The sequence below is a fragment of the Pseudorasbora parva genome, chromosome 20 (assembly GCF_024679245.1).
Source record: "Pseudorasbora parva isolate DD20220531a chromosome 20, ASM2467924v1, whole genome shotgun sequence".
Classification (NCBI taxonomy): domain Eukaryota; kingdom Metazoa; phylum Chordata; class Actinopteri; order Cypriniformes; family Gobionidae; genus Pseudorasbora; species Pseudorasbora parva.
Window position 1 is genome coordinate 5,900,058 of NC_090191.1, and position 8,209 is coordinate 5,908,266.

Genomic DNA, 8,209 nt, shown 5'->3' on the forward strand with positions numbered 1-8,209 from the left:
ATGTGTTAAAATCTACACAACGCGTGTTATCCCCTGAGCACACACACACTTCATGTGTTAAAATCTACACAACGTGTTATCCCTGAGCACACACAAAATACATGTTAAATCTATACAACGTTATCCCTGAGCTCACACACACTTCATGTGTTAAAATCTACACAGCATGTTATCGCTGAGCACACACACACACTTCATGTGTTAAAATCTACACAACGTGTGTTTCCCTGAGCTCACACACACTTCATGTGTTAAAATCTACACAGCATGTTATCGCTGAGCACACACACACTTCATGTGTTAAAATCTACACAACGCGTGTTATCCCCTGAGCACACACACTACATGTGTTAAAATCTACAAAACGTGTTATCCCTGAGCACACACACACTACATGTTAAATTTATACAACATGTTATCCCTGAGCTCACACACACTTCATGTGTTAAAATCTACACAGCATGTTATCGCTGAGCACACACATTCTTCATGTGTTAAAATCGACACAACGCGTGTTATCCCTGAGCACAAACACACTACATGTTAAATCTATACAACATGTTATCCCTGAGCTCACACACACTTCATGTGTTAAAATCTATACAACATGTTATCCCTGAGCTCACACACACTTCATGTGTTAAAATCTACACAACGCGTTATCCCCTGAGCACACACACTTCATGTGTTAAAATCTACACAACACAAAAAAGTGTCCAAATTTAACCTAAAATGTTAAAATATATGTTTTTAATGTATTCTTGTACCTTTAAATACTTTGGTCAGTTCAAGAATAATTTATGCAATTTAATTTTATATTTATTTTAAAGAATTAATAAAAACTAGAATTAATAAGAATTAGTATGTTGTTGCAAATGGTCAACGTTGATTTGGGATTTAGGAAGTAATTAATGCAATACTTTTTAGAGGGAATAATTATTACAGTAATCTAATTACACTTTTGTAATTAGTAGTAATTGTTTTTTTTTTTTAGAGTAACTTACCCAATACAAGGGATAGGTGGTGGTTATTATAAAAACTTTTGTCCAGCTAACTATTGCTTAACCATGTTTTAAAAACCAAGTTTTTTGTTTTTTTAACAGTACAGTACAGTAATTAGTTTTACTGGTTTGTTTGCTTAAGTTTATTACCCTCTGTCTTAAGTTATCTTCTGATAATTTATAACAATAATGGAGACCAAATAAACCTGTTGTGTCTTGTGGATGAATTGCATAATGTAAAACACTTTTGACTATGATCTTACAAGGTTTGGCCACTCTACCCCACTGACATGTATTCCTATTTTTTCATGTCATATTTTGCACTTAGTAGTATGGATAATCTCAAGCCTGTGAAAAACATATTCTCTGGAAAAAGAAGGCGGAGATGCTCCAGTCTCGGGTGAATGAGCTGGAGGAGGAAAATGACTTACTCAAGAAGCAGCTTGAAGAAAAGTCAGTACCAGAACAAGGTTTGTACAGATAGAGCACATGGCTCTCCGGAACCTCTATGGGCTTTTGAAGAATAATGCTATAGCATAACTGTACATATTTCCTGTTTGACAATATTGTTGCTGACCTTTCAATATTATTTTGTACCTGCTTTAGGTTTTTGATTTTTTGATTATATTTAGCACATGCATACATTTAGGTGGACAATGTGTAGGATCTCTAAAGCAGAAAACCCTCAAAATGGAATTAAAAATAGAGATATAGAGTTATTGAAAACATTTGCATTTAAAACTAAATGCTGCTGATTTTTGGACACCTGTTAAATTGCAATTAAAAATGATTTCCTACAGTAGGTATGTAGTCTTTCCATTTATAGGTATCTACTCAAAGTTTTCTCTTGCTAGGGTTTGGAGTTTTTGTAATTGATATTAAATTGTTTGTTTTTATTTTTTAATATATTTTTTTAAATTACAAATCAGAAAAAAACAAATATATTTAAAAAATTGGTCCCAGTTTATATTGTGTCTCTAACTACTATGCACTAAAATTTTAAATAATAATTTGATACAATGCACTTATTTGTGTACATACATGTTTTAACATTGTACTTATATTTAAAAAATATCTGCATGTAATTACATCTGTAATTAATTTCTGTAATTACATTCTGTAATGTACTACATTTTTTCATTTGAGTATATTTAGGTTTATAACGGGGTCTGGTTCTCATACTTATTGATGAACAGGAATTGTAGTTTGCGATTAAAGCGGCAAATTCCTCCATCAAAGTCAATCGCGCTGTGCAATTGTGCCTACTGTGAGAACATCCTAACTCACCCTTAAACCTACCCATACCGTCAAACCTGTCCCTAACCTTACCCGTATCCCACCTCAAAAGCAGCAGTGTTTTGCAATATAATATGAGCACAATAAGTACATTGTACTTATTTTTTATGTAAGTATATAGTAGATAAGGAAACCTAATTTTAAGTGTGACCAAAAAATTACATAGTGAAAATAAAATAGTCTCTTATTTGGGTGACAACATTTAGAGCTTTAGCTGTTATTTACTGCCATTTGTAAGGATTGAACTGACTTCACTTGTGTATAGCCTGTAGACTGCTGCCTTGCCATAGCATATTGGATTTCCATTTACAACAGTGGCTATAGACAACATTAGCATTATTTTTTTTAGTAGAATTCACTGAAATACTCAAATAGTTACAGTAAAGTTCTTCAAAAAGCACCTTGATTATACAGTGGGTATAGGTTTACATTATAAGTTTATATTACAGATGGGAACTTGGAGATAATGGCCACTGGAAGTGAGGAGCCACAGGCCATGATTTTGGACTCCAGCACTGACACTACCACTGACCAGGGATGGGCAGTATTTCAAATACATGTATTTAAAATACGTATTTGAAATACAAAATACTATTTTGTATTTTGTATTTTGAAGCCTTTGGAAAAAATCGAATGTAATTTGTATTTAAATACATTTAAGATGAGTATTTTTGTATTTTCAAAATACTCAAAATACTTTGAGCCAGGCAACCTCTTTATCAGGAGCTGTTTTCATGCATCTACTAGTTCAGACCAGACACGCCCCTCCCCCCAACATTCATTCAGGTGAGCCGCAGCTGTACAACCCTAGTCTGACAAGCCAGACCCACATCAAGATGTTTGGTCTGGAAACTCACCATTGACGGCTCAATCCGAGGGGCGGATAAACGGCTGTCTTTCAAACTCCCTCTGCACGCGATAGGATAGCGCTACACCAACCAGAGCAACGAAGGTGAAGCAGAGCTCGCTGACTGATTAAACATTCGCCGTATCCGGTCGGCAAAACTCTGAACACATCTTCCCTTCTTAAGAATGACTTCAGTGCCGTTATTTGTTCTTTTCTCAGAGAAAAGCTTAACTCAAGTCTTCCAGAGTCATGGCCAAAGCTGATTCGAAAGACCGCCGTTCGCCAGCGTCTGTGTTTACTAGAAGCACGCAAACCAGTGTTGCCAACTATTTTCCAAGGAAAGTAGCTAAAGCCTGCCCAAAAAATCGCTAAATGTTGCTAGATGACGTCATGCGTTAATTAGCATATTAGTGACGTCATCACGCCGTCCTTGCGTTCAGTCTGCCTGACGTTTTTTCTCTCCTAATCCGTGCTCATTTACTATATTTTACAATAATATAATACAGCCGACTGTCCAATAAATGTTTTCATTTCCTATACATTTTTGTCATACAATATATGATATAGTGAATTACAAAAAAAATTATATGTGTAAAATCTGAATTGAGAAACTGAATGAACTAAAGCTCTGTACAGTGAGTAATATAAGTGATAAGCACAAGAGATGGAACTCATAACTAATTTATTCAAATATAAAACAAAAGAAGCAGATAACATTAAGTGAGAAATCGATGGCAACCTTGTGTGCTCATATGTGTAGCTCGCTCATTCACGTCTGTCAGCTGCTGTCTGTAGGCGCGAGCAGCTCCCCTCAGCCATTCACTGAACAGGGCAGACGCAGAGAGAGGTGTGTGTGACGGCAGAGGGGAAAAAAGACCTCGCGCTCGCAGGACAGTACTGGCGACATTTGTAAACTAAAGTAGCTGAAGTTTGTCCAAAAAGTCACTAGATTTGTCGCTAGTCGCTTTTTTGAAAATAAGTCACTAGAGGGGTCTGAAAAGCCGCTAAAGATAGTGACAAAGTCGCCAAGTTGGCAACACTGACGCAAACGCAACTCTGCCGTCATTATGTTAAGCCCCGCCCACCGACTCTATACACTATGTGATTGGCCCGACCAGAGTTTGGTTTTTACAGCTCAGAAGTGTATTGAGAGTTGCTAGACGGCACTCGTGGCAGATTAGATTTGCTCAGTAGCGCGGGAAGGGGGGTGCTGCGGGGGCTGCAGCCCCCCTCGTTATAGCATCAGCCCCCCTGGTGGGGGGCTGTGGACTAAAATTGTATTGTATTTAAAACATGAAATGAAATAAAATAAATTAAAATAGACTGACATAACATACTGTGTTTTAATGGGATTAAAATAATGGGCCGTGGATAAGATGTAAACTAATTAATAATTATTTTAATAATTCCTTAGGAAGTGCTTTCGTCACCATCATGTTACCTCGCTCACTCTTGTTTGGTCATGGTTAGCAATAAGCAGCAGAAACGTATTTGTAGACTTTTTTTGAGTTACGTTACTACTAACACGGTTAAGAAAAGTAAAATTGGGAAATCTTCTAAAAAAAAAAGTATGTAAACAACGACGCTGACCTTGACACCGAAACAAACTCTGTTCAGACATCCGCGAGGTTTGTGAGCTGGACGTTAACATGTAAGTTAGCCTACTCTGATAGCTCTACTCTACCAGTCTTCTGAAGTCGGGACACATGATATTTTTCAAACGTGATTATGAATCATTATTTCTCCAAATATGCGCACATGAGGGACTAAAAGCCCTGGCAGATGCTGGATATTGTATGTAGCCTATGAACACAAATAAAAAGAATGCTTTATGAGTGATGATTAACGTGTCTGTGTATGGTCCATTGGCGTCGGAACCATTGTGTGTCGTGAGGACAAGACTCACCCACTTTTAAAGACCAATGATATTGGACACTTTCACTTTTATCGTCACTAATTCAACACGTCTGTTTACCTACCCCTACCGAGAAAAACGTATTAGGTGTTTGACTCTTTTTTTTTCCACTTTTCTATTATTTTTTTTAATTTTTATTGAAAATAAATGCCTTTCTGATCTGTGATGTGAAAAGGGAGTAGCGTGAGTTCTGCAAAAGGCAGGGCAAATAACTCAAACAAATAACAAATAGTATATTTGTATCTAACGTTACTCCAGCAAAAACAAATTCTGAGACCACCCACAGTTTTGCTTCCGACACCCATGGTATGATCGCGTTTTAACAAGTAATTAATTTTAAACAACAATAATCTGGAGCGGTGGGTCCGTCTGTGCTCTTTGACGGTAAAGGGGGGTTCTACTACAACACCTGTCTGGTCGCCACCGACAACATAATGACGTCACACATTTTCCGGCCCAACTTTCAGCCCTCCCGGAATTAAACGGCTTCCAGCGCGCCTTGATTTGCTACCGCTAGGGTGCGTCTAGATTTCTAGGCTAGTACAACCCAGGTTTTCTAAATCCTTTTTCTAAATCATTTACATAGATAGGCCTATCGGGGTAAGCACATATATCTGTGCAGCTTTTAGTGGGCAAGAATAATTGGAATGTTGGAGTGGAAAAAGAAGTGAGGGCGAATGAGTTATTGACGTAATTTGTGTTATTATAACTGCCGCTAAAGGAAATTCAAATTCAAATTGAAAACGAAAGTTTCTAAGCAGTTGCACACATCTAAATGCTTTTTGGCATTCAGAATAGGCCCAGATAGATTACAGCCTAATATGGATACCTTCACTGAATTGCCAATTTCACATGTATTTGGTGTATTTTCAAAATACAAAATACTGTATTTGTATTTAAATACATTTTTCCACACAGTATTTTGTATTTGTATTTAAATACATTTTTCCACACAGTATTTTGTATTTGTATTTTAAATACATTTCCATGTATTTATGCCCATCTCTGCCACTGACTCCAGCACTGACTCAAGCTCTGGGTCCAGCTCTATCTCTGACTCTTCAGATGTGGAAAAGAAGAAAAAGAAGCGTAAAAAGAAGAATGGCAAGAAGAAAAGCAAAAAAGAAAGAAGGATAACAAAAAGGTGAAGAGGTCAAACGGAAAAGAAGAGCGAGGTATGGACACACTCTTTTTAGTTGGGTATGAAGTATTTAGCTGATTCTTTTTATTTGAGTGCTTTATACTTGATTTGTTGCATAGTGCACACTTTCCCACAACCCAATCATCATCTGTCATGTCATCTCTTTTTCAAATAACACGAAATCAACATGTCAAAAGCTTAACTGTTATGTTACAGCCAGTGTCTGAGAATTCTTAATGAATATTAGTGATGATCTGTATCCAACTTGTATTTTTACTACAACTTTCTTAGAGATTATGTAAGTAATTAAGTAAATAAAGACACAATATGTGTTTACCTATTATGGTAATCAATAATTAAATATAAAGAATGTTCTCAACAGTGTTTACCTCAGTGTTTTATAGCAATAATCATTAAATACTTTATTTGCACACTGCCCTCACACTACCGACTATTAAATGTTCTCAATCAAAGAATAAGCCTTACACCTTTATCCAAGTTGTAGCCTCCATTTTAAAGAGAAAACGTGGGAAACATTGTGGCTCACCATGTGCCTAAGAAACTACACAAGACACAACACAACATTTATTGGTGATTTATTTACATTATTGTTTTGTTTTTTTCATTTGCCTCAATTGCAGATGTGGTGAAAAGATATCGGCGTGTCCTCAAACTTGTGCAAAGAGGCTTCAGGATGACCCCAGCTTTCAAGAAAGCTTGTGTTTCTAGAAATGCTGTGAAGGACACTGCAGCAATTGCAGAGATTTACATTGTAGACAAAAGTGTCCTAGAACAGATCAATGGTAAATACACACTTTTGCAACTAGCACAACTGTGTCAGAAAAAAAATGTTGGTGAACTGGCAGAAAAGATAATTGAAATGAAAAACAACAAACAGCTCATCCCCTTTTCTGTCAGGAAAGACTGAATGTGGGCAAGAAAATGTTAACTGCTGTTAACTAAATGCAAGTTTGTTTGTTTTTGTTCTTTTGTAGTTGTACACTTTATGTTTTAGCTTGGTCTAGGGCAGTGCAGCATTTTTTTTTCAAGTATTGAGAGTTTTCATTTTGAAAAGCTCAATATAATTTTTGTCACATAATCCGATGTGACCCTGATACCATAGTAAATAATGGGTTGTATTATTTGGAGTGTTTTTTTTTTGTTTTTTTTTTGTATTTATTTAATAAAAGTGATTTTATTTTCCCCTCTGATATGCTGCTTATAGTGTTTGTTCTGCTTCAGTCAGGTATGCAAATATGTATAATATGTATCATATAATTAATGGAAACCTGTATGCAATCTGTTGATAGGTTATAGACTTTCTACACTGTAAAAAAATGGTTGTTTTTTGTTGGTTTAACTTAAAAAAGTAAGTAACCTGGTTGCCTTAAAATTTTGAGTTTATTGAAATTAAAAATTTGAGTTGATACAATGAAGGAAATTTGTTTAATAAATAGAAACTCAAAATATTATTGTAACTGAACCACATAAAAAAGTTTGATAAATCATGAAAATAGCACTATTTGGCATGTTTTACTGCGTCATCAGAAATAAAACACACAATTACCCAATATGCTTACAAAATCGTTAAATAATATTTTAATAAAGGTTGTCGAATCTCAAAAAAATTTCATTGTATTAACTCAAAACTTTAATTTCGATGAACTCAAAATTTTAAGGCAACCAGGTAACTTTTTTTCTAAATATTTTTTTTACAGTGTACTGATATCAACTGTTTTTCACTTTAATTAGATCGTCCTAAAAGATGTCTACTAACCCTTAGTGGAGAATGTCTATTAATAGTCTACTGATCGTAAACAATATATTTGTTGACAAACAACAGATAAGCAAGTAATCTTTAGTTGACTATCAACAGATTATCAACAAATGCTAAACTAAAGAGTTTTAATAATCATTAATTTGATGCATTTGAGACCCCTTGAGTAAGATATACATTATCATAAACAGATCATATGCTGACATGACTGTTGACTTTCAATTGATAGACT